Here is a 27,745-nt window from a genome sequence, read left to right as displayed (position 1 = left end):
AATCCTATTTCTCTTTTGACCAAACAATGCAAAATAATTAACACGATTACTCGGCTACACTCTCTTAAAATAGCAGCTGCATTAGGAGTAGTTTTAAAAACAATGTTTTTTTTATATAATGCACTGCATTAAGGCACTCTGGAGATATATATGACTCAATACTACAAATGGAATGAACATAGTTTTACTCTGCACGTCAGATATGATGCTACAGGAGGCATTGCTGAAAAAATATGGCTAACAGGAAGGAGTTGTCGTGTTCTAACCACTGAGTATTAAATACAGCACTATTCACCACACAATTAAAGTGCCTCATGTCCACCATGCGAGGAGCCTTGGGTCGGTTTCTGAGATCAGGCAAGACATGGAAGGTTAGATGTTGGTCTTTCAGCATCACCTGGGCAGAGTGCAAAGAATAATCCATTGAAATTAATGGAGGGAAAATCAGACAGCTTCTGTAAAGGGCGAGTAAATGTCCTCGACAGATTTTACTTTCTGCGCTCGTCGCCGAGGCAATCAACAGAAAGGAAAATTGGGCGGTTACTATAACGGGGCCGGCAATCCGCAACCCCTGCTTTACGCCCGGGCGGTAAATTGAAAATAGACTCAACTATTCAAACACTCTCCTGGCTGGCCTCCCACCTTGCATCCTCCATAAACTTGAGTTCATCCAAAAAGCTGCTGTCCATATGCTAACTCGTGCCAAGCCCCGTTCACCCATCACCCCTCTGCTTGCTGACCTATGTTGGCTCCCAGTCCGGCAACACCTCATTTTTAAAATTCTTCTCTTTCTTTTCAAATCCCTCCATGGCTTCACCCCTCCCTATCTCGGTAACCTCCTCCAGCCCTAATGAGATCTCTGCGCTCCTCCAATTCTGTGCTCTTGCGCATCCCAATTTTCAGCACTCCACCACCGGCGGCCGTGCCTTCAGTGGCCTCGGCCCTCAGCTCTGGAACTCCCTCTCTAAACCTCTGTCTCTCTACTTCTCTTTCCTCATTTATCACACTCCTTATGCTTTTGGTCATCAGTCCTAATATGTGGCTCGGTCAGATTTTGTTTGATAATGCTCCTGTGAAGCGCCTTGGGACATTTTGCTTCGTTAAAGGCAAGTTATTATTGTTTATCTCACCTCCTCCTCTACTGAAAGCTTTGGACCATGCTGGGGTACCTTCATATGTGACAGCTAACTGTGTTTGCCATAGGACTATTCAACACTAGAGGTAGGGTGGTTTTATCATTAATCCCAATCATGTAAGCACCGTAACATAACAACCTAAGTAGACATAAGCAGAAGTAGACCATATGCTCCTTCGATCCTGCTCCGCCATTCAGTAATATCGTGGCTGATCTTCGATATTAGCACTTTCCCGCCCGATCCCTATATTCCTTGATTCCGCTAGAGAAATCTATCTATCTCAGCCTTGAATAAATTCAACGGTGCCAGGGAGAATAGGAAGGATTTGGTTTTATTGGGAGAGACTAGGGTCTGACACTATGGGGAACAAGAGCCTGGAAGCATTGAGGACATGGGGATGGGACTCAGGACAAATAGCAGACTCTCTGTGTACGTTATAAAGAGAAATGGCATCCCGAAAATCATTTCCAATACACTGGGTAATAAACATGCTGATTTACTCATTTAATCCTCTTACTATTGTATTTGGTATTGATCTGACTGAATTTACTGGTTGTGAAAGGACATCTAGTTCTTGTAAATATTGCAAATGAAGAGCCCAGATATAGACTGATATATACGCAACGTTTGCTGTGTCTTATTTATGTAGGGTCTTCCGTTTCTCCAAATCATACTCAGGGTTTGCGGTCTGTAATATATCTGCAGCACTTGCCGTTTCTCAAATAGACACTGGGAATTATATTTCTATATAATCCTGTACACAGGGTAAATTATTTCCCTAAAATACACAGAGTTTACTATAGCATTGTGAACACAAGAACATAAGACTTCGGAGCAAGAGTAGGCCATACGGCCCTTCGAGCCCACTCCACCATTCTTCTTCATCATCATCATCATAGGCAGTCCCTCGAACGAGGATGACTTGCTTCCACGAGTTCACAGGTGTTTCGACGACGGACCTGATATTCCAGTCCTGAACTCCAATTGAGGGGGTGGAAGATGCCTGTGCATGGATTTTTTTTTAATAAAACGTGTGGTGACCGTTGCACATCAGCCACCACACGGGCTTGACCGAGCTAGGTCTTGGTCCAGTGGCAAGGATTAACCAGGACCACTGGAGACCTGCTCTGCTGCACGGACCTAGTGCGCACACATATCGCAGTGTGGGCTGGCCTGTGCTGCCCCTGGGCCCTTGGCTCTTCTGGGCCCCGTACCCTCATCTGTCGCACCTCCGCCATAATCTCTCGCCGCTCCCCTGCCATAAACATTCACCGCATCTCGCCACAAACGCTCGCTGCTCATCCGCCCCGGCCTTCCCACTCCTCTGTACCTGCCGATGTTGCTGCCCATGCTCCAAAACGGCGACCAGGGTTTTGATGATGTCACCTAGTCGCCCATCTCAAAATCTTTGGAGCAGTCACGCTGGAGGTTGAAGTGGTATGCCGCTCCAGCTCTTATAGCCCGACCTGCGGAGCTGTTCTCTCACGGGTCGGGGGGCCACGATGTCCCAGGCCCACCACTCCAGTTCTTTCCGCTCCATCATTCAATAAGATCATGGCTGATCTTTGACCTCAACTCCATTTTCCCATCCAATCCCTATATCGCTTGATTCCTTGAGAGTCTAAAAATCTATCTATATTAAGAGACTCAGCATCCACAGCACTTTGAGGTAGAGAATTCCAAAGATTCACAACAGAGTGAAAAAATTCCTCCTGATCGGAGTCTTAAATGGCAGACCCCTTATCCTGAGACTGTGCCCCCTAGTTCTAAATTCTCCATTCTGGGGAATCAACCTCTCAGCATTTACCCTGTCAATCCCTCTCATAATCTTGTATGTTTCAATGAGTTTACCTCTCATTCTTCTAAACTCTAGAGAGCATAGGCCCATTCTACTCAAGCTCCCCTCATTGGACAACCCTGTCAATCCAGGAATCAATCTAGTGAACCTTCTTTGCACTGCCTCCAAGGCAAGTATGTCCTTTCCCAGATATGGAGACCAAAACTGTGCACAGAACTCCAGATGTGGTCCCACCAAAGCCCTGTACAATTGTAGTAAAACTTCCTTACTCTTGTACTCCAACCCCCTTGCAATAAAGACTAACATGCCATTTGCCTTTCTAATTGCTTGCTGTACCTGCATGCTAACTTTGTGTTTTCTGTACAAGGACACCTAAATCTCTCTGAACACCAACATTTTATAGTTGCTCGTCATTTTAAAAACAATTCTGTTTTTCTACCAAAGTGAATAACTTCACATTTCCCCACATTATACCCCATCTGCCACCTTATTGCCCACTCACTTAACCTGTCCATATCGCTTTGCAGGCTCTTTGAGTCGTCCTCACAGCTTACTGTTCCACCTAGCTTTGTATCATCAGCAAAGTCGGATACATTGCGCACGGACCCTTCATCTAACTCATTAATATAGATTGTAAATAGCTGAGGCCCCAGCACTGATCTCTGTGGTACACCACGAGTAACAGCCTGCCAACCAGAAAATGACCCATTTGTCCCTACTCTCTGGTTTTGTCTGTTAACCAATTCTCTATCCATGCTAACACATTATCCCCAACCCCATGAGCCCTTATCGTACATAACACTTTTCAGCAGGAGTCGCAGGATACCAAGCGGGATCAGAAACCCGATCTGTCTTTTCTCTTCCTGGGGTATTGAGGTCAACTGTAACAGACCTACTGCTACCTGAACCAAGATCAGCTGATTTTGCACAATTCAGGGATTTCATAGTAGGCTTTTCTAATCTGTATGGCTTAGGTACACACTAGGCTTTGCACTTATTAACTGGAACATTGGACAAGTGCTTATACAATTTGGCAAATATATTAACAGGATTATCACTGCCTGGAGGTATAAATATAGAGAGAGATATGGAGAGAGAGAGAGAGAGAGAGAGAGATATGGAGAGAGAGAGAGAGAGAGAGAGAGAGAGAGATATGGAGAGAGAGAGAGAGAGAGAGAGAGAGAGAGATATGGAGAGAGAGAGAGAGATATGGAGAGAGAGAGAGAGAGAGAGAGAACATTGCTGTTTGTGGGAGCTTGCTTGTGTGCAAATTGGCTGCCACGTTTCCTACATTACAACAATGTCTACACTTCAAATAGTGCAACTTCAAGGAGTGGAAGCAAGTCTTCCTCGATTTCAAGGGACTGCCTATGATGATGATGATAACACTTCAAAAGTACTTCACTGACTGTAACGCGCTTTGAGACGTCCAGTGGGCATGATAGGCGCTATATAAATCCAAGTCTTTCTTTCTTTACAAAGTAAAATCCTGAAAAATGCCATTCCATATTTACATTTGTGGGACAGTTTAGGCTATTTGAAGAGACCAGGGACTGACATGTACACTGTGTAGTTCTAGTGGGTAAAAGAATAAATAAGTTAGCAATAGCATTTATAATGGCAACAGCAGGCATATGGGTTGTAATACTTTGGATTACATCGAGAATAAATAGTGAGTGGGAGCTATTGCATAGAAGAAATGTGGAACTCGCTACCACAGGGAGTGGTTGAAGCGAATAGTATAGATGCATTTAAGGGGAAGTTAGCTAAGCACATGAGGGAGAAGAGAATAGAGGGTTATGCTGGTAGATTTAGATGAGGAAAGACTGGAGGAGGCTTGAGTGGACTGGTTGGGCTAAATGGCCTGTTTCTGTGTCGTAAATCCTATGTAATCCTGTGTAGAAATAAGGGAGAAGAGGGAGAATTAGTTGAGAATAAGACACTGTTAGGAACTATTACAGAGATAATAATGGGCGGGTCCCATAACAGAGAGAATAAGGCAGGGGTGGGAACTAATACTTAAGAAAAAGGGAGGAGGAGTTATTACAAAAGATGATCTCATCAAAGGCTTTTGATTGTGTCACACTGTAAAGATTTGTTGCTATTCTGACCTCACGGCTCAACCTGAGCTGTTGTTGCAGTGTGTTGCGGAATATGGAAGGGAAGGCTTTTCACATTTCATTCAGTTGATGTATAGTGACGTCTTCATTGCAGGAATTTAAACTGGCAATGTTACAAATATAAAATGACCAGTGTTTGACCTTCAGTTTATTAACTATCCTGTATTATAATTTTAAAAATTACCCAAATAACTAGACACTGAACAGAACGCACATCATTAGCAGAGCATGATGGGAGATTCTGACTCAAGAGACAATAAGAGATAGGAGCTGTTACAAGAAAAATATGGGATTGGTGAGGGTAAGTGTGGGCAGCACGATGAGAACAGAGCTGGGCTCGATTGCGATGCCCTACATGGTGAATCGCCTGCCAACACGCTATGTGGACTCATAATGAAGAGTTGCCATGAAGAGGGTACCCATGGAACATACCCCAGCGAGACTCAACACCTTCTGGGCATTAGAGGAACAAATTGGCTAAAAAGATATATGTTCACCCGAAGACGACCAGAAATGCCTCACACAGGAATGGTAGTACAGTAGTAATCCAGAGGCCTGGACTAATGATCCGGAGACAAGAGCTCAAATTCCACCATGGCAGGAATTTAAATTCAGTTAAATAAATCTGGAATAAAAAGCTAGCATCAGTAATGATAACCATGATATTACCGGATTGTCATAAACAAAACCCCATCTGATTCACTAATATCCCTTAGGGAAGGAAATCTGCCGTCCTTACCCGGTCTGGCCTACATGTGAATTGGACCCACAGCAATGTGGTTGACTCTTAACTGCCCCTCTGAAATGGCCTATCGAGCAACTCAAGGGCGACTAGGGATGGACAATAAATGCCGGCCTTGTCAGTGACGCCCACATCCCGTGAATGAATTTTAGAAAACACTGATCTATCCATGGTGCTGAAACAGAACAAATGCAAATGAATGATTAAAAAAAAATCAACAAATGCCGGAAATATACAACAGACCAGCCAATATCTGCAAAGAGTAAAGACATGCTAACATGTGCAACCTGATGATGATGATGAGTGAGCTCTATTTAGAAGATCCAGAGTGAATAGAAATTGTTGCACCTCTTCAATACCTCTATTAATCCTAAAGGTTGTTGCTGCAGGTTTGACATTTAAGAGCTGCAGGAGTTTAAGTTTCCTTAGCTTAAGGTCAGCAAAATAAAAGTAATCCTCTAACTTACTCCAGCACCTGCCTAACCCCATCAACCTCACTGCTGCCACTTCAGTTTAAGTATGGAGGTGGAAAAGCTGGTATACTGCTCGAACCCCAGCTGAGTTTCCTTCCCACACATTCATTTTATTACAAAGACCGGTTTCTTTCATTTCTGTAACATCACCTGCCTCTGCTCCCATTTCTCCACAGCTACTAAAACCTCAATTCCCCTGCTTATATCAGATCATGGCTCGATTTCTCTACTGCTCTTCTGGCCAGCCTCCCGATCTCCACAAAGAAAGGAGGTCCTGGGCCTGGTCCTCGCCTACACAGAGTCTTGCACCCTAGCAGCTTAATCCTTGCCTAGTTTTTCAGGCTTCCCATGCTTCAGCAACTTGCCTTCAAGATCCTTGTCCTCACTTTCAAATACCTCCGTGGCCTTGCCTCATCCTATCACCATGATCTCATCTAACCATACAACCTCATGTGTCTACTCCACTCCTCTGATAACTGGTGCCCCTCGTTTCTCCCCCCGTTCCTTCGACCAATTTTTCAGCCATTATGCTCCGCCCTCTGGAACTCCACCCATAAATCTCTCCAGTTTGCCACCCTTCTCCTTGATTTCAAAAGTCTCCTAGAAACCCTTCTTTGCAGCCCGTAATGTATTTGCTTCAAGGGTTCTTTGCTTAAGAATTCATAGCAACACATTGCTATTAAGAACCAGTTGGTTTATTAGCAAAAGGTTTAACAATCACACTACACGTTCAGGCTCACAGCCACCTGCCTCACCGTGGATCCCCCGAACCCAACTGGCTGGGGTTTTATTGAGTCCTGTGAACATCACGTGACTGGCTAAGCCACTCCCAACTCAACAGCTCTACCAACCTGTGAGCATGCTCACAGGGGCATACATTGCACAGCCCTCACCACAACTTTTTCATTTGCTTTTTCTCCTCCTATCAGCATCTTGTGAAGTGCTATAAAGGCAGCTTTCTGTATGAGGGCGGGACTATATAAATTCGCGGCATTTGCAAATCCCAAAAAAAATTTCTACCTGTAGCAACTATTTTCACTCCCGTTACCCGATTCACTTTAGCTGTTAATTCCGGTTCTTTGCATATTCTGCCATGTTTACAGATTAAATCACACACAAAATATACCAAATAAAACGTAAGTGTCTAATATATAGGGACGCAGGCAATGAAATTAAACCCAGTACTGTTGCAGGCAAACTGACAGTCCAGTCTTCTACACTTTATAATGTATTTTGCTGAGGGTAGTCTGCAGGCCAGTGAAGAGGAGGCAGAGGGCTGGGGAATGCGGAAGTTTTGGAAACCAGTGGAGAGGAACGAGAGGCCCGGGGTGGGATAGAATAGATGGACAGAAGCTTTTAGGAAGCAAGGGGCTCAGGGAAGGAAGAGAAAAGTGCTGCCAAAATGCTTTGTTGGGGGCCAGGGCACACGATGGAGAAAGACAGCCAGTAGTGCACAGCGGGGGAAGGGAAATCATTAGCAAAAAGGAGAGAGAAAGAGAGGAAGTCAGTAGGCATATGGGGGGGGGTTTGGCGTTAGAACCACTAGCAGGAGCCTTTATGAAAAAGGAAAAGGGGCAGCAAGCCAGAGGAAGGGGAGAAGATTGGCAGAAGGCTTTGCGGAAGCATTGGGTGAATGTTTTCGGGGAGGGAAGGTTTAAACTTAATTAAACAATGATTGTTACAACTAAGTTAATTTACACTTTTTCCCTGCCCCTTCTTACAGATCCAATTTTACATCCATCAGGGTGTTCCCTCTAGAAAAGTACTGGTGTTCCACAATGGGTTCTCAACTTTGAACCAGCCAAACAAAGCCTTGGTAGATATTGGCCAGGACACCAGGGATAACTCCCCTGCTCTTCTTCGAAATAGTGCCATGGGAACTTTTACATCCACTTGAAAGAGCAGACGGGACCTCGGTTTAAGGTCTCATCTGAAAGTTGGCACCTCAGACAGTGCAGCACTCCCTCAGCAATGTACTGATGTGTCATCTTAGATTTGTGTGCTCAAGACCCTGGAGTGGGACTTGAACCCACAACCTTCTGACTCAGAGACGAGTGTGCTACCCACTGAGCTACAGCTGACACTAAGAGGACAACAACATTTATAACACCACGCCTTTAAAGTAGTAAAACATTCCAAGGAGTATTACAAGACAAAAATAAAATTGACACCAAGCCACATAAGGAGAAATTAGGGCAGGTAGCCAAAAGCTTGGTCAAAGAGCTAGGTTTTAAGGAGCATCTTAAAAGGAGGAAAGAGAGGCAGAGAGGTTTGGGCAGGGAATTCCAGAGCGTGGGGCCGGGGCAACAGAAGGCACGGCCACCAATGGTTGAGCGACTATCAGGGAATCTCAAGAAGCTGTAGGTAGGTGAAGCGAAGCTTCTATTTTAAAAACTTATAGACTGAAGGACTAAATTTAACACTGCATCTCATCATACAGATCTGTAGTCTAAATGAAAAGCTTCCCACTCACTGGTTCGTCAAATGCTCAGCGTGCGTGTACTGTTCTGAAGTCAGTTCTACATTTGTATGCAGTAGGCTTGGCTGACCTTTTCATCAAGTCTTTGGGTAATGCTTCAGTCATCAGCGGTTGTCAGGTGTACTATATCAATTGTATTGCATGTGGCAAACACAAGCAATTCCAAAAATACATAAAAGTTTGCATATTTCCTCTCCTGAAGGCATGAATTCCTGCTGGCGTACAGTTCCATTGGCCCCCGCTCTTGTACCCTGCCATTCCTCAGATGTGCCCCTGGAGAATGAGTGTCGGCAGGCATCTCAGCGGCTGAAGATATTACAGCCAATCTCATCCCGTCCTCAACCCAAGGTCCGCCGATAATGCATTTCCGGCAGGGCGGCTAACAAGAGGTTGTTTCTCCTTTTCCGAGTCCAGGGGTGCCGAGACTAATTGCAGCATCCCGCAGCAACCCTGGCCGAGTTCGGCAGAGATCGAGGATTGAACTTGTGACCTTCCTGCTCTGTTTACTCAGTTACTCACTGCTTTAAATCAAGAAAGCTCTTAAGTTGCCTTTTCGTCTCAGTTTCCCATGCCGCACGCCATTGCCACTCAGTAAGGTGGGTGGGTGATCTGCTCCAAGAGCTCTGCCAATTTAGCTACAAAGCCAACTGTTCTGCACCTTTCCACAGCAACATGGTTGAGTTCTGGAGCTCACTCTGAACAAGAACTTGCATTTAAAGAGCGCCTTTAAAGCAAAACGTCCCAAAGCGTTTCACCGGAGCATTAGCAGACAAAATTTGACGCCAATCCACACAAAGAGATATTAGGGAGAGGATCAAAAGCTTGATCAAAGATGTAGGTTTTAACAGATGTCTTAAAAGACAGAGAGAGAGGTGGAGCGGTTTAGGGAGAGAATTCGGTATGAGACGGCTGAAGGCACGGCCACCAATAGTGGGGCAAAAGAAATCAGGGATGCTCAAGAGGCCAGAATTGGAGGAAAGCAGAGATCTCGGAGAGTTGTAGGACTGGAGGAGGTTACAGAGAGAGGGAGGGGAGGGATGAGACCATGGATCAATTTGAACACTAGGATGAGAATTCACAACCCAGCTCACTAGAGTTCTAACATATTTCATCACTGCAGTCCCTTAAATAAATACACCGAAACATATGCATAAAATAGTAATTCAGACAAATTTATCAGGGGTGGAACATTCCACTTCAGTTATAAAAAAAATTTCAGCTTCCTCCAAACAACATCATTGGCTCTGAAAATGCGCTGCGTTAGTTTCTGAACTTAAGGCCTTCGTAAATTCCTTTATTGATCATTTTGACAGGGAGGTGAACCTCTTGAATGGAGTTAAAAAACCTACTCACATGGAAATACTGTGCCACGTAATTTCAAGATGAGGTGTTTGTGCCTCAGCGTCCTGTTAATGTTCATAAATTACTGCAAGGTTTAGAACATAAAAATAAAGGTGCAAGTAACGGCCATTTGGATCATTAAACCCACTCCTTCCATCAGAACACCTACCATTTTCATTGCGGCATTCTTTCCCTAGCTCAGTTGGTGCCCTTCTCTAACTTGTTAAAGGGAGAGTGAACGTTTAAGAAAATACCGTGAAACTTGGCCCCAGCCCCCAAGCTTGATAAAGAAATCCTCCCCGCTTTCAACACGCCACTACAATTTAACATTGCTCCTTTGGCTTATGACGTCATCAGATCTAATCATTGGATCACAGCCTTATCTTATGGTAGTATTCAGATTCATGTCTGAATATAATTCAAATTCCAACTCTGAAATTAGATAAAATATCGATAATACCTGATACATGCCATTAACTGCAATATTTTTGCTCAAAAGCCTCTCCCCTCCACCGGTGCAAGACTTTCATTGCTAATGTCTGCAATCCAATAATGTCTGCTGTACACTGGCCTCACATCCATTCTGCTCCTGAATCCAGCAGTCAATCAGATTAAGGGTCGTTCTGCGATGTCGATCTCTTTCAAACAACATTTCCCTTGTGGCCACTGATGGCCATCAGCAGGCAACAAACAGCCTTTTACTTCCATCACTGATTTTACACGAAGCTGCACTTATAGCAACATAAGGAGATAACACTTGCCTTTTTAATGCAGAGAAATTACAACGTGGAAATAGGCGTCGGCCCATCCAGTTCCTGTTGGTGTTTATCTTCCATATGAGCAGGAGTCTAAATCCCATGTACCTGCCCTGCTCCCATATCCCTTTATTTCCTTTTTTTTTCAAACCACCTGTCTAACTTAATCTCATCAAGTGGTAAAAGCAAGTAAAACTCATTTAAAAGAAGCTTTTAACGACAATCTTCCTCCTTATAGAGTCAGACCAAATGTAGACAATTTACACGCATCCAAAATATTTCACCAAAATATTACAATCCAGTTATTGACAGGCATGACTTCTGGGAGTATGTTTTCCCTGGCTGGAGAGTCAAGAGCTAGGGATCACAGTCTCAGGATAAGGGGCCGGCCATTTAGGACTGAGATGAGGAGGAGCAATTTCTACACTCAGAGGGTTGTGAATCTTTGGAATTCTCTACCCCAAGCACTGTGGATGATGAGTTGTTAAGTATATTCAGGGCCGAGATCGATAGACTTTTGGATACTAAGGGAATCAAAGAATATGGGAATAGTGCGGGAAGTGGGGATAGTGCGGGAAGGTGGAGTTGAGGCAGAAGATCAGCCATATCTTACTGAATGGTGGAGCAGGTTTGAAGGAGCGAATGGCCTACTCCTATTTAAAATGTTCTTATGTAACACACACTGCTTATGGTTGTCTGTAAATATCTGGAAATGAGGAACAGTAAACAGCTAGTCTGCAGTATCTATCTCCATTACTACATTCTTTTTACAGCTCCCCCATGTGATGGTGGCAAGTTACAATGTATACGACTGCTGCGATACAACTCTAAAAAAATAAAATAGATTACCTCCCAAAGTTATTAAAATGGAAGGCCATCGGAGCAGCAACTGCCCATTATTTTACATTTTAATCCTGATTAAACTATCGAAAATTATGGTCTTGCTTTTTATATTGTCTGCAGAGACAAGACTAATTTCTGAGCACCCTGATGTATTCTAATAATACAAAGATCCGGATTTTGCAGCAGGAATAACGGTGAGGCTATCACCGTTATTAAGGAGTAAAAAGGAGGACAGCAAGTTACGGTGTCCGCACATGCGCAGTTAAACGTGGAAATCAGGATGTTCTCGTCAGCGTTGCCCTGCCCCCTCCCCCATAAGCTGCAGTCCATGTGGTGATGGTATTCCCACAGACTGCAGCGGTTCAAAGTGGCAGCTCACCACCATGTTCGAGGGCAATAAATGCCGGCCTTGCCAGCGATGCCCATATCCCATGAACTAATAAAAAATTAGCATATTTGTTATGAGGCAAGCGTCCTGTAATGTATGCACCCGTGAGTATGCTCACAGGTTTGTAGAGCTGTTGAGTTGGGAGTGGCTTAGCCAGTCACGTGTCGTTCACAAGACTCAATGAAACCACAGTCAGTTGGGTTCTGGGGGATCCACAATGAGGCAGGTGGCTGAACTGGTAATGTGTAGTGTGATTGTTTAATCTTTTGCTAATAAACCAACTAGTTCTAAATAGCAATTTGTTGCTATGAATTCACAAGCAAAGAATCCTTGAAGCAAATACATTACAGGTCCTGTTAAAATAGTAGAGGAATGTCACACAGACATGCCAAGCACTCATGTGTTGATATCGCCAGTTATTGCCAGCCTCTGATTTTTCACGTTCATTTATCTCTTAGTAATTGCCAGACTGCCTGCACAAAATCTAACAGCGTTTGGTCCAAAATTGGACGATATTTTGGAGCCTGAACCAGCAGGCTGTAACTGGCCATCTTTTCTCTGCTTAGGAACAGGAGTAAGTCATTAACCTCCAGCAAGTCTGTTCTGCCATTCATTGAGATCAAGGGTGATCTGTATCTTAACTGCATCTACCCACCTTGGTTCCGTATCCCTTAATGCCCTTGCCCAACAAAAAATTGTCACCCTCAGTTTTGAAATTTTCAATTGATCCCCCCTAGCCTCAACAGCTTTTTTTTGGGGGGGGGGGGGGGGAAAGAGGGGGAAGAGGGGCAAGAGAGTTCCACTACTCTGTGTGAAGAAGTGCTTCCTGACATCACCAAGCTCTAATTTTAAGGCTACTCTCCCCTTGTTCTGGACTCCCCCATCGGAGGAAATAGTTTCTCTCCATCAAATCCTTCAATCACCTTAAATACCTCAATTAGATCACCCCTTAATTTTCTATATTCAAGGGAATACAAGCCTAGTCTACATAAGAACATAATTATGAGGAGTAGGCTATTCAGCCCCTCGAGTCTGCTCCACCATTCAATAAGATCATGGCTAATCTGATCATGGACTCAGCTCCACTTCCCCATCCGCTCCCCATAACCCCTTATCCCCTTATCGTTTGAATAAATTTCAGATATAGACAGTTTTTTAATGTCCCAGCTTCCACAGCTCTCTGAGGCAGAAAATTTCACAGATCCACAACCCTCAGAAGAAATTTCTTCTCATCCCTGTTTTAAATGGGCGGCCCCTTATTCCAAGATCAACATCCTCTCTGCATCCACCTTGTCAAGCCCCCTCATAATCTTATACGTTTCGAGAAGATCACCTCTCATTCTTCTGAATTCCAATGTGTAGAGGCCCAACCTACTCAACCTTTCCTCATAAGTCAACCCCCTCATCTCCGGAATCAACCTTGTGAACCTTCTCTGAACTGCCTCCAAAGCAAGTATATCCTTTCATAAATATGGAAATCAAAACTGCACGCAGTAGTCCAGGTGTGGCCTCACCAATACCTTGTATAGCTGTAGCAAGACTTCCCTGCTTTTATGCTCTATCCCCTTTGCAATAAAGGCCAAGATTCCATTGGCCTTCCTGATCACTTGCTGTACCTGCATACTATCCATTTGTGTTTCATGCACAAGTACCCCCAGGTCCCGCTGCACTATCCCCATATCCTTTGATTCCCTTAATAACCAAAAATCTATCACTCTCTGTCACGAATAGTCTATGCAACCTGTTCTTGTAATTTAATCCTTTAAGCCCCAGTACCATTCTTGTGAATCTGCGCTGCGCCCACTCCAAGGCCAATATATCCTTCCTGAGGTGCTGTGCCCAGAGCTGACTGCAGTTACTCCAAATGGGGTCTGTACAGCTGCAACACACAGCTCCCACCCCCTCTGTATTCCAGGTGGTTATGCCCCATTTTCCTGGACTCTCCTACCAGAGGAAATAATTTCTCTCTGTCCACCCTATCAACTCCTTTCATCATCTTAAACACATTTTGATCTGCATAGGGACAGTTGGCCTCGGTTCAGCAGTTTCCATCTAATTAGTTCTGAGCACACCGGAGACAGCTCAACAATAACATCGCATTAGTGATTGTGGCTGGTTACAGCCCTGGGGAGCTTCTGGCAACTGCTTAAGGTGTGCTGAGTACAGTGTGAATTATTAAAAGGAAGACAACTTGTGCTTCAACAGATAAGCAGACACTTGTTGAGCACAGTACCAGATACATCTGTCTTTTCTATTATGAAAAGAAAGCTTATGTGGGGTAAGTTTGAACATTTTTCAAGAATCATTTGATAAATTAGAAATTGCCCCCCCCCAACTCCCCACTCCACAACCTTTGAAAAAAATATTTAGTAAGCAACCAGGTCTGTTTTGTACTAGGTTTCAATATTTCTGGTCATCATGATAATTAAGTCAAAACCGCCACCCGCTCCACCTGGTTATCGCCAAGCCAGACTGCCCTGATCCACCCAGAGACGCTGCAGTCTGCAGCCGGGCCCTCACTGCCCAGAGCTGCTCGAGGCCACCCACCACGGGCATCTGAAGTACCCTCAATGGAAGCTCAGCCAATGGGGAAACACTTTGTCGGAGCACCAGGATAGGTAAATGGGCATTAAAGCCAGGTGCCAAGGGCGATTCTTAATTACTGCTACTAACTGGTTGAAACAGATGGAACCAGGTTGTTGGATAAATTTGGTTTTTGCTCCGGATTTGGTGTTGACATTTGGTTTACATTTGTAATGAAGTGAGGGCAAGACTGATGAGGCGATGAGTGGGTGGTGGAAGTGCGGACGGGCAGTAGCCAGCCCAAAACCTAATGGCCCAGTTGGAAGAACAAAGACAAACCCAGAGGACTGGCCTACGATGAATGCAGCATGAATGCGGACAGGAAACCAGGAACATATTTTCATGATGCGCTGTTTGTGGTTGCAAACAAGCTGAACGTTGATGGAATGATGTCCCTTTCTATTGAGAAAGGGGTCAGGCTGGTGATGGGGAGCACGCAACACAATGGTGGCTGCAGTCTATGGTACCTTGGGAGAAGAATGTAATCTGCGAATACGTTTTTGTTCACAAATTAACAACCCAAGATTATTGTAATGAATGCAATGATTCAAGACTTGTTACTGTAAAACTGTCTCAGGTGTAAACCTGATCCAACTTTATTCGCGCCCAAAGTAACCCGCGTGACATGGTACCCGCGCTATATACCAGTGACCTCGCGTACAGCCCGATGACCTCAGGTATCTGGTGACACAAGCATAAATACATAATTATATTCTCAGAAACTGCACAGTCCCACTTCACCAGGAACTCCGCAATTGTGGAGAAAAACAGGCATTTCTGAGCAAAAGAAGAATCTCAATCGCAGATCTGATGGGATCTGACCCTTTAAGTGCACTGCACAGTTGTGCATGAAATGGGACTTTTAGACCATGTGCTATAATGTTAGTTGTATGAACCGTTTGGATTTTATCAGGTTTTGACTCCAGTGAACTGAGCTGAAGGTGTAATAAAGTACTGCCACTGTGAACAGCCAATAAACAATAAGGTTCATTGGGGCGGATTGTCCAGTCCTGTGTGAGCGGTTTTTCACCCCGGAGGGGCGACAATGAGTTTTCTGGGCAGGCGGTCAGCCTCCAGCACCCCATGGGCGTTTTCGGGGCCGGTTTTGTGGCAGCACGGAGCAGTATCGCCCTGAAGAGCTGCGCCGGTGTGCAACGCCCCGGGTTGCAACATCGGTGCACCTTTTAAGTCCCGTATGCCCCGCAGCGCACCCCGCTGTGAGCGCCTGTAAATATGGGTGGTCCAACCTATAATGACTGCAAAGAGGCAAGTAATGTCATCCTAAAGGGAAGTGTAATTGTTTTTTCTTTTAATTTTTTGTGTGATTTATGTTGTGGTGGCGTGGGCAATGTTTTTGTTTCAGGCTTTTTTTCTCCCCAAGCATCTCCCTGACCGCTCCCAGACCGGCTCTTTAGCTTGAGATTTTCCCATGCTAATGCCCTGAGAGGTGTGTACAACGCCGTGCTTAGCACTGCGCCCCAGACTCAGGGCCCAGCTGCCCAATTTTGATGATGAGACGCAAACTGTTCCCAGGCACAACCTTCACTGTCCCACGGCCATTATCGCCCCTAAATCATCAAAGCTGCAAATCCAGCCCTTTAACTAGTAAATGAAGACTCCCAGTTCAGAGTTACTCAATCTGCTCCTACATGAAGAAATTACGGTACTGTTGGCAGCCAGCAACATAACACACACCATTAGTAAAGTGACTGAATGTTATCCATAGGCTTACTGTGTCTCCACTCTAGAAAGTTAAGAACAAGGATACAAGAGTAGGCCATGCGGCCCAACATGTCCGCTCCACCATTGTTTGCCACGGCAGCTCTATTTAATCCCCATTGCCTGACATTTCTTTTTAAGTAGTCCTTTAACCCTAACTTCTCAAGTAAATGTCAATCTCCCTTTTAAACACTACAATTAACTATGTACCCAATAAAACTTTTGGTTCAAAGGAAAAAAAATTGTAACCATTTGCATTGAACTGTTTCAAAATAACAAGTGACGTTTTATGCCTACTGATGGGAACCCATACACCCTTTGGTAATGCATCTAAACCCAATTAATTGTCCACTTTTACCCTGTGTTTTCTGACCACAAGCAAGTTGTGTTTGGTGCTACTTACTACACAAGGCAATGATGTGGCTGCTGTCCTCATGCACAAACTTCCTGGTGACGGCTTCTTCCATGATTTGTTTCACCTGTAATGGCAAACAGCATAGAAAAAAAAATGAGTTTACACATTACTGCTCTGCACAGTATTTTCCAAGAACAAGTTCTTCGTGTTATATAAATAACTCATGAAATTATCAGTGTTTTTCCTTTTGGATCAGGGACACAGTGAGAAAAGGTCTCGCCTCCATTTGATGCAATGGGAGCTAGTACTTCATTGTACTTGGGCTGACCACAGAAAGCTAGCAGAGTATGTGGCAGTACCCAGCAGCAGTTTGCACGACTGGCATCAGCTCCCTCCAGATCAAAGGAGGCCAGAGAAACTGTAGTCTCCTGGGAGGACAGACGCACCAACATTAGCGTCCTCGACCAGGCCAACATCCCCAACATTGAAACACTGACCACACTTGATCAACTCCACTGGGCAGACCACATTGTCCACATGCCAGACACGAGACTCCCAAAGCAAGCGCTCTGCTTGGAACTCCTTTACGGCAAACGAGCCCAAGGTGGGCAAAGGAAACATTATAAGGACACCCTCAAAGCCTCCCTGATAAAGTGCAACATTCCCACCGACACCTGGGAATCCCTGGCCCAAGACTGCCCTAAGTGGAGGAAGTGCATCCGGGAGAGCGCTGAGCACCTCGAGTTTCGTTGCCGAGAGCATGCAGAAATCAAGCGCAGGCAGCGGAAAGAGCGTGCGGCAAACCAGTCCCATCCACCCTTTCCTTCGACTGTCTGTCCCACCTGTGATAGAGACTGTAATTCCCATATTGGACTGTTCAGTCACCTCAGAATTCATTTTTAGAGTGGAAGCAAGGTCTTCCTCGATTTCGAGGGACTGCCTATGATGATGGCTACAAAGTGGGAACTGCTGCCCCAATGCGATAGTAGTGTAACTCCACCTTAAAAGTGTTATATATGCAGACTATAGATATATTCTCTGTGTAGTCACTGTTTTAGTTGCATAAGATGGAGACTTGTTACCTGATGTACTATCAATAAGGGTTACACTGTGTATATACTATGCTGGCACCACTAGAGGGTGCAATTGGTGGAGACTGGGGTTTCCTGCCCCTGTGGCAGAGGCTGTCCACCAGAGGGCACTGCAGTGGGAGACCTGAGGTTCACCTGGATAGGTGTGCAGGGCCTAGTATAAAAGGTTGCCCACCATGCTTGTGCCTCACTCTGGAGTTACGAATAAAGGACCAAGGCCACTGCAGTTTAAGTACAACACATCGCCTCGTGGAGTCATTCATAAGTGCATTATGGACATAATAAAAAGGAACTCAATTGTAGCCCTAACCCAACCTTCAACTTCTATAAAATATAAATGATCAGTCAATTCAATGAACGTTTCAGCCCCGTTGCACTATACTGTCCAGATAGCGTTGTAAAAATATATATAAAATTGTAATCCTCGCTCTCTGATGATCAACAGCACAGCTTGCAAAGAGACAATTGGTACCCAGGAAAGAGGAGAACTCCAGTCACTCTCAGGTAATTAGGAAGTGACCCCTCTTTTGAATTATTTCGCAGTTATGTTTTTAAAATGCTTTTTCATTCACATTTTTGAGAAAATAACAAAATGTTAAATATTTTCCTGCAATTTAATTTTTTTTGATGAAAAACATTGGGTTGAAATCTCGCTGTGTGTTACTGGTAACAGACGTGTCAATGGGTTCCTGTGAAATTTCATGTGCGTCTGTTATTTTCAGCTGTGGCTCCGTGGGTAGCACACTCGCCTCTGGGTCAGAAAGTTCAAGTCCCACTCCAGGGACTTGAGCACATAAATCTAGGCTGACACTCCAGTGCAGTGCTGAGGGAGTGCCGCACTGTCGGAGGTACTATCTTTCGGATGAGATGCTAAACCAAGACCTCGCCTGCCCTCGGGTTGAAGTAAAAGATCCCAAGGCACTATTTTGAAGATGAGCAGGGGAGTTATCGCCGGTGTCCTGGCCAATATTTATCCCTCAATCAACTAAAAAAAAAAGAGATTATCTGGTCATTATCACATTGCTGTTTGTGGGAGTCTGCTGTGTGCAAATTGGCTGCCGCGTTTTCCACATTACAACAGTAACTACACTCCAAAAGCACTTCATTGCTTGTAAAGTACTTTGGGATGTCCGGTGGTTGCAAAGGGCGCTATAGAAATGCAAGTCTTTCTTTCTTATTTTAACATTTAAGCCTATGTTAAAATAGGAGATTATGGGGATTTCATACCATTGTGCTCCTTGCTGTACAGTGCAATTTCAGCCCAGTTACTGATGTGGTAAACAGTACTCGACACTGAAAGCATCTCCACACTTACCTTCATCTTCAAAGGAAACTGTCTGTATTCATGTACACCTACAATTTTAATAAGAAACGGTACTACATCCCATACTCTCCCTGGAGTATTCCACAGATATAATAGATTAAATCACAGCCAAAGTTGTCTCACTATCTTTCGAGCACCTGCAGTATTTGGCTTTTGTTCTCCGTGCCTGTTCAATTCAATTGATGGGATGCAACTTGTATTTCTGTAGCATCCTTCGCTGCAAAAATATGTCTCAAAGCAATTTCTGTTAAGGGGGAGGGGAGTAGAAAAATCAGTGAGCATGAGGAGCAGGGAAGTGGGGGAATGGGGAGCGCTAGAGTGGGGAGCCAAAGGAATGATGGAGCAGAAGGGTTCAGAAGAGGTTTTCAAAAGCAGCGAGAGAGGTGGCAAAGCAGAGAAAACTAGGCAGGTAGTTCCAGAAAACAGGAGCGTAAAAGTGGATTGGGGAGCAAAGGATATCGGAGTGTCAGAGGACTGAAGGGTACATTAAGAGATGGTTGGATGGGCACTTAAAGTGCCGTAACCTGCAGGGTTACGGACCTAGAGCTGGTAATTGGGATTAGACTGGATGACCTTTTGTTGGACGGCGCAGATATAATGGCAAGTACTGCAGGGAATCGAATACGACCAGGGTGATCTCCTGGAGTAGTTTCGAGTGCCTGGATTGGTCAGAGAGGAATTTTCCTAGATTTTATTCTTCCTAAATTGGCCTGGGTTTTTAATCTGGTTTTTGCCTCTCCGGTTGGAGTGGAGTGTAGAATGTTTCAGTATAAGGGGTGTCGCAGTTGTGTGAGGCGAACTGGTTGGGCTGGGTGCTCTTTGCCTTTCCGTCATTGTTCATAGGTTTAGATGTAACCTTCAGGGCTGCTGACCAAGGGCCATGCGGCTCTTTGTCGGCCGGCGTGGACATGATGGGCCGAAATGGCCTCCTTCTGCGCTGTAAATTTCTATGCTTCTATGCGAAGACTTAAGGCTGGAGGATATCACTCAAAGGGAGGATTTAATGGGAGGACAAGAATTGTAACTTACTGGAGCACAGAGAGTCAGTGGTACTTGGCGAGGATAAGGTCATGGGCTGATGAGACTGATTGAGAATGCAGCAGAATTCTGAAAGAGTTCAGGTGGGGAAGCTGGCTAGGAGAGCGTTAGAGGGGTCGAGCCTCGAGGTGAAGAAGACATGGACTACAGTTGTGGTGGGGTGGAATTAGGGGAGGAGAGGGGCAATATTGTGGAGGTGAAGAAAGCAATCATGATCAAGTGGATGAGCAGGAAGTGACTGAGCTCAGGGTTGAGTAGTACACGGAGTTCTGCACCTTGTGCAGTGGCAGCTGGAGAGATTGATGGACTCAATCAAGGGGGCACACGGGTACTGATGGAAGCTGAAGAGGATGGCTTCAGAACATAACATAAGACATAGGAGCAGGAGAAAGCCATTTACCCCCTCGAGCCTGCTCCGCCATTCAATAAAATCATGGCTGATCTGATCTTGACCTCAACTCCACTTCCCTGCCCTCTTCCCATAACCCTCGACTTCCTTATTGTTCAAAAATCTGTCTATCTGCACCTTAAATATATTCAATGACCCAGCTCTCTGGGGTAGAGAATGCCAAAGATTCACAGCCTCAGAAAAGAAATTCCTCCTCATCTCAGTTTTAAATGGGCGCCCCCTTATTCTGAATCTATGCCCCCTAGTTCTAGATTGCCCCACGAGGGGAAACATCCTCTCTGTGTTTACCCTGTCCAGCCCCCTCAGAATCTTATACGTTTCAATAAGATCACCTCTCAGTCTTCTAAACTCCAGTGAGTATAGGCCCAACCTGCTCAACTTTTCTTCATATGACAACCTCTTCATATCAGGGATCAACCTTGTGAACTTTCTCTGAACTGCCTCCAATGCAAGTATATCCCTCCTTAAATAAGGAGACCTAAACTGTATGCAGTACTCCAGCTGTGGTCTCACCAACGTCCTGTACAGTTGTAGCAGGGCTTCAGCTTTGCTGTCATTAAGCTAGAGAAAATTTTGGCTCAGGTTTTGATTGTGGACAGGTAGTTGTAAATGTAGACAAGGGAGAGGGGGTGGTCATACTATTATGGCTGCGAACCCTGTGCATCTGGATATCCCAGGGGTTAGCATATCAACGATGAAGAGGAGGGGGACCAAGGATATAGCCCTATGGTAGACCAGAGGCAAATATGCAAGCTGAGGAAGTAACACTGTAGGAGGCAACGCAATGCTATTGCAACTGATACGAGCGGAACCATGAGAAATCAATGCCACAGTGATAGACCGTAACAATTCATATGTAGAGAGAAGCACTATAATTTTATTCAATAAGGTGCAAGGGTGTTGTAGATTCGGCTTTCTGTACCTGTAGACTGGGACCCAATTAACCAACGGAATTTGAAAAACATAGCGTCTAGTCCAGAGGGATTCTTTTTACTGTTGCACTGTACAAATCAGCCTGACTTCTCAATACATCTACTGAATGGTGAGAATTGGTGTGTAATGTCTGGAGAAGTTAGAAGTTGCTGCCCTGAATATCACACGCTGTTGCTATCTATAAAGTTTACAGCATCTATTACAGCGTTCAGTTTAATAAAGGCAAACTGGCAAAAACACAGGGCACTGTAGCTTCAAACAGCAATAAAATAATAAGCCTGCGCAAACATTTGCTTTGGGCATTAATGTGCAAGTGCAGGCAGGGCATCACATCACTGTGCATTGAAAGCTTCGAACACCTTTTACAAATCAACTTCTATTTATACTTTGCTGTGATATAATACAAGGTTTGAATGTAATTATTCGAGGTGCTCGATCATAAACTATGGATCGGGGCATGTGAGATTTTACTAATATTTGTAACAACTATAAAAAGAAAATGTTTGGCTAGGCATTGATTCTGTAAATACCATCAAAGTACCATTTAATTGGAATAATGCCTTCCTCCTCTCCTGAAGGTGTCTACTCACGCTGGGGCAATTTTCTGCCCTCGAAGCCAAAGGTACGGAGGATAATTGTGACAATCCTACTGCCACCCCTCTGAAATCAGCCAACGGCCGTGATGATATAAAAAGCACAGCGGTTCACCACCACCCTCAGAGATTGAAACCGGGATCTCAACCATCAGAGAAGCCTCTGAGATGGAGCGAGAACATAAGACACTGACTATATGAAGGGGTAAAGGAAACTAGCACAGATCGGGCCAGACTCAGCTACGTAAAAAACTACAGGCAGAAATGTACATGCAAAGCTAAAAGAGAAATAGTGTTATGGGATCTTTTACATCCACCTGAGAGAGCAGACAGGGCCTCGGTTTAATGTCCCATCCAAAGGACGGCACCTCTGACAGTGCAGCACTGCGTCAGAGTGTCAGCCTAGATTTTTGTGCTCAAGTCTCTGGAGTGGGACTTGAACCCACATTCTTCTGACTCAGTGGCGTGGGTGGTACTGAGCCATAGCCTGCTCTCTCAGGTGGATGTAAAAAATCCCATGGCACTATTTTGAATAAGAGCAGGGGAGTTATCCATAGTATCCTGGCCAATATTCATCCCTCAATCAACATAAGCAAAAAACTGATTATCTGATCATTATCACATTGTTTGTGGGAGCTTGCTGTGCGCAAATTGTCTGTCACATTTCCTACATTACAACAGTAACTACATTCCAAAAGTACTTGAATACAAGTCTTTTTTTGATGTGGGACTAGAGTCACATATAGGCCAGACCAAGGACAACTGGTGATTAGTGAACCAGTCGGACTTTTTACAACAATCTGTCAGCTTCTTGGTCACTTGTACTGGTACCAACTTTAAAAAAATATATATATATATAAAAAAAAATTGAACTCAACTTCTCAAACTAGCATTGTGGAATTGGAACTCCTGTTCTCAGGATCATTAGTCCAGACCTCAGGATTACTGGTCCAGTAACAATCGCGACACTAATGTACCCAGTATAGAAGTGCTTAAAGATTATTTGAATAGCTTTCTACATATATTTTCCTACAAAATTGTCCAGGGGAAATAAAGCTTTTCAACTCTGCATAAATCAGGGAGAGTACATCATTTTATTTCCAAACGTCAAAGATTTGTTTCTCGAGGGATTCAGGGTAATTAATGAGCCATTAATGCTTTTGTGATGGCCTGGAAAAGGCTTTTAAAAATATCACGTTGAATCTCTCAAAACGCTAAAACCTAGAAGCACTATAGCGGTGCAGCACTTTACAATACCAGTAGGCTATGTCACAGGGTTGGGAGCAAGGGTTGGGGGAGGGGGGGTTCGTGTGCGTCAGTCCATCAAACGGGGCGTTGTCAATCTTACCCACACCAACATGACAAAACACTAAATGGAAGGGCAGGGACATCTTCAAAGAGAGCGAGAGAAAAATCAGGAGAGCGCGAGGGGGTGCTGTTGTGCACCTTCTGAAGACTGGCTTCAATGTAACACTCAGGTTAGGTTACTTGGCCATGTACATAACAGGGATTGTACCTGGAAACCACCTGGAATTTGTGGCTCAGTTCCACACTGGGTGTTGTCATGACCAATCCAGCCAATATGGGAGAGACCGACAGTTCCAGCTGTTTCCTACCTCTCCTTCCAGGGGGGCAGGTATTACTACAGCCCTGTAGACCATGAACTTGGTGGCTGTTTTGAGGGCCTGGTCTTCAAACACTTTTCCTCAGGCGGCCGAAAGCTGCACTGGAGGCGATGTTGGATCTCGTCGTCAATGCCTGCTCTTGTTGATATGAGGCTCCCGGGATAAGGGAAGTGGTCCACATTGTTCAGGGCCGCGCCATGGATCTTGATGACTGGGGGGGGGGGGGGGGGGGGGTGCAGTGCTGTGCAGCGAGGACAGGCTGGTGAAGGACCTTTGTCTTACTGATGTTTAGTGTAAGGCCCATGCTTTCATGGTCAACAGGGCTGTAGTAATACCCGCCCTCCTGTATGGCTCAGAGACATGGACCATATACAGGAGACACCTCAAGTCGCTGTAGAAATACCACCAACGATGTCTCCGCAAGATCCTGCAAATCCCCTGGGAGGACAGACACACCAATGTTAGCGTCCTTGTCCAGGCCAACATCCCCAGCATCGAAGCAATGACCACAATTGATCAGCTCCGCCGGGGAGGCCACATAGTTCGCATGCCAGGCATGAGACTCCCAAAGTAAGCGCTCTACTCGGAACTCCTTCACGGCAAACAAGCCAAAGGAGGGCAGCGGAAACGTTACAAGGACCACCTTCAAATCCTCCCTGATAAAGAGCAACATCCCCACTGACACCTGGGAGGCCCTGGCCAAAGACCGCCCAAAGTGGAGGAAGTGCATCCGGGAGGGCGCTGAGCACCGAGCCTCGTCGTCGAGAGCATGTAGAAATCAAGTGCAGGCAGCGGAAAGACGACAGTTTGTCCCACCTGTGACAGAGACTATGGTTCTTGTATTGGACTGTACAACCACCCAAGAACTCAAGAGTGGAAGCAAGTCTTCCTCGATTCTGAGGGACTGCCTATGATGACCCCTCCTTCCATATTAGATTTCCACCATTACTGCCCACTTCATCCTAGAGGATTTTCCAGATGGTGGGATTTCACACAGCCATTACAAATACTATTCAACATTCAGCTGATGCAACAAATACTCTAGTGAGGCAGATATAGCAAAGCTCTCCATCCAGCGACCCAGCTAGAAGCTAGCTAATCCACACAGAGAGCAATCAATATCTGAATGACAGAGAAAGAAAGAGCGAGCGAGCTGCACTTATATAGCGCCTTCATGACAACCGGACATCTCAAAGCGCTTTACAGCCAATGAAGTACTTTTGCAGTGTAATCACTGTTGTAATGTCGGATGCGCGGCAGCTAATTGCGCACAGCAAGCTTCCACAAAGAGCAATGTGATAATGACCACATAATCTGTTTTTGTGATGTTGATTGAGGGATAAATATAGGTCAAGACTCCGAAGATAACCCCCCTGCTCTTCTTCAAAATAGTCCCATGGGATCTTGTATCTCCACCTGAGAGCGCAGACGGGGCCTCGGTTTAACGTCTCATCCGAAAGACGGCACCTCCAACAATGCAGCACTCCCGTAGCACTGCACTGGGCGTGTCAGCCTAGATTTATGTGCTCGAGTCTCTGGAGTGGGACTTGAACCCACAAACCTTCTGATTCGGAGGCGAGTGTGCTACCCACTGAGCCACAGCTGACAGGAACCTGGAACTCAAATTCTGACCCCTCAGACAGGAGGCAACACTCCACTGTTGAAACAAGTTGGCCACTCACTGCTGTGTAACTGCTACATCAGAGTGCTATTATAGGAAACTAAACATTTGGGAAAAAAATGTTTATTACATTTTGGCTTGGCATATTGCGGCACTGTTGGATGCGACATGACAGTTAACATCTGTACTTCTTATTCATAACTGCACAATAAATGCAAATTGCATTAGAATCAAGTCACAGGATCAATTTTGAATGAAAGTACCTTCGTCCAGTTACAATTAAAAATTAGTAATAACAGACCAAATTAATCTTGAATTTCCACGGGGGAGCAATAGATGAGGATAAACAATAAAACAGGTCGATAACAATAAAAGCCTGGAGGTTTGGTTTTCAATCTGCAGTTTCAGTTTTTACATTTACAGTCCACAAAAACAAATACCCTCAGCTTCTTAGGATTGTTGCAAGTTTAGGATCCCATCTTAGATATATCCTTGGGTCTAGTACTGGTCACTCTTGTAAGTAGTCTGACCATCTTATGCTGAGGATGTGTCCATATTGGCCAGTATCTAACTATACAATAGCATAAGCCAGGGGTTTAACAGCAGCAACAACAACTTGTATTTATATAGCGCCTTTAACGTAGTGAAATGTCCCAAGACGCTTCACAGGAGTATTATGAAACAAAGAATTTGACACTGAGCCACATAAGGTGAAATTAGGACAGAAATTGGTCAACGAGGTAGGTTGTAAGGAGCGTCGTAAAGGAGGAGAGCGGTAGAGCGAGAGAGGCAGAGAGGTTTAGGCAGGAAATTCCAGGGCTTAGGGCCTAGGCAACAGAAGGCACAGCCACCAATGGTTGAGCGATTATAATCAGGGATGCTCAAGAGGGCAGAATTAAAGGAGCGCAGACCTCTCGGGGGTGGGGGGGGGGGGGAGGTTGTGGGGCTGAAGAGGATTAGAGATAGGGAGGGGCGAGGCCATGAAGAAATTTGAAAACAAGGATGATAGTTTTGAAATCGCAGCGTTGCTAAACAGGGAGCCAATGTAGGTTAGCGAGCACAGGGGTGATGGGTGAGCGGGAGTTGGTGCAAGTTAGGAAAGGGGCAGCCAAGTTTTGGATTATCTCTAGTTGAGGTAGGGTAAAATGTGAGAGGCCAGCCAGGAGTGCGTTGGAATAGTCAAGTCTAAAGGTAACAAAAGCATGGATGAGAGCTTCAGCAGCAGATGAGCTGAGGTAAGGGTGGAGATGGGCGATGTGACGGAGGTGGAAATAGGTGGTCTTAGTTATGCTGCGGATATGTGGTCGAAAGCTCATTTCAGGATCAAATGACACCAAGGTCGCAAACAGTCTGGTTCAGCCTCTGACAGAAGTTGGGGAGAGGGAGAGAGAGAGAAAGAATCGGTGGCAAGGTAACGGAGTTTGTGGCAGGAACCGAAAACAATGGCTTCAATCTTCCCAATATTCAACTGGAGAAAATTTCTGCTCATCCTGAACTGGATATTCGCACCTTTAATCTCTTCAACAGATGGACCGAGAAAACTCATGGCGAGATGAGGCCAGGGACAAATTGTTAAGCTGAACGTTCAGAGCAACAGTTTATGAATGGATTCTACTTAGTTCAAATAGCACAGCTCGTCTTCGCACAAGAATACAAAATAACGAAGACGCTATGCTTGTGGGTTGTCTTACTTGGCAAACAGAATAACTCTTAACCATCCTCTTGTTGCATGACAACCTCTGAGCCTGGGCTGCTGCAACATCCTGTTTAAAACCTGACAGACTATTCAGCCTTTGCTGGATCCGACTGTCCTCACAGTATTTAGCTTTTAACAAAAAGAAAATCTGACTGACTGCCTGTGACTCTGTCTCTTTTTCATTATCCTCTGTTCACGGTTAGAAGGGACCAAAGACTTACTGACAAAATAAAGGAAAAAGGAAGACTTGCATTTATATAGCACCTTTCTTTCACGATCACCAGATACCTCAAAGCACTTTACAGCCAATGAAGTACTTTTGGAGTGTAGCCACTGTCGTAATGTGGGAAACGCAGCAGCCAATTTGCGCTCAGCAAGCTCCCACAATCAGCAATGTGATAATGACCAGATAATCTGTTTTTTTGTTATGTTGATTGAGGGATAAATATTGGGTACAAGATGTTTATCAATTGCAGAGACAATAACGAATCGCACATTTTTTACAATCTACGGGGTGGGGGTGGGGGGGGGGAAAACAGGATCAAAGCTTCACTCATTAGCATGTTCATCATTCATAGGCAGTCCCTCGAAATGAGGATGACTTGCTTCCACGCCAAAAAAGGATGAGTTCACAGATGTTTCAATGAAGGACCCGAACTACATCCTGAAGGGTGGAAGATGCC

At 44.9% G+C, this 27,745-nt stretch overlaps 1 long non-coding RNA gene across 1 annotated transcript in view; it reads right to left on the bottom strand.

Annotated features, from left to right (window-relative positions):
• The window catches only part of LOC139226340 (uncharacterized), a 105,766-nt gene that overhangs the window by 48,209 nt on the left and 29,812 nt on the right, over window positions 1-27,745 (bottom strand). Inside the window, exon 2 of the long non-coding RNA XR_011587240.1 lies at window positions 16,781-16,856. This is a non-coding gene — a long non-coding RNA (uncharacterized lncRNA). The remainder of the gene's footprint in view (window positions 1-16,780; window positions 16,857-27,745) is intronic.

Source organism: Pristiophorus japonicus, chromosome 16 (assembly GCF_044704955.1).
Source record: "Pristiophorus japonicus isolate sPriJap1 chromosome 16, sPriJap1.hap1, whole genome shotgun sequence".
Lineage (NCBI taxonomy): Eukaryota > Metazoa > Chordata > Chondrichthyes > Pristiophoridae > Pristiophorus > Pristiophorus japonicus.
This window is presented reverse-complemented; position numbering and strand designations above follow the sequence as displayed.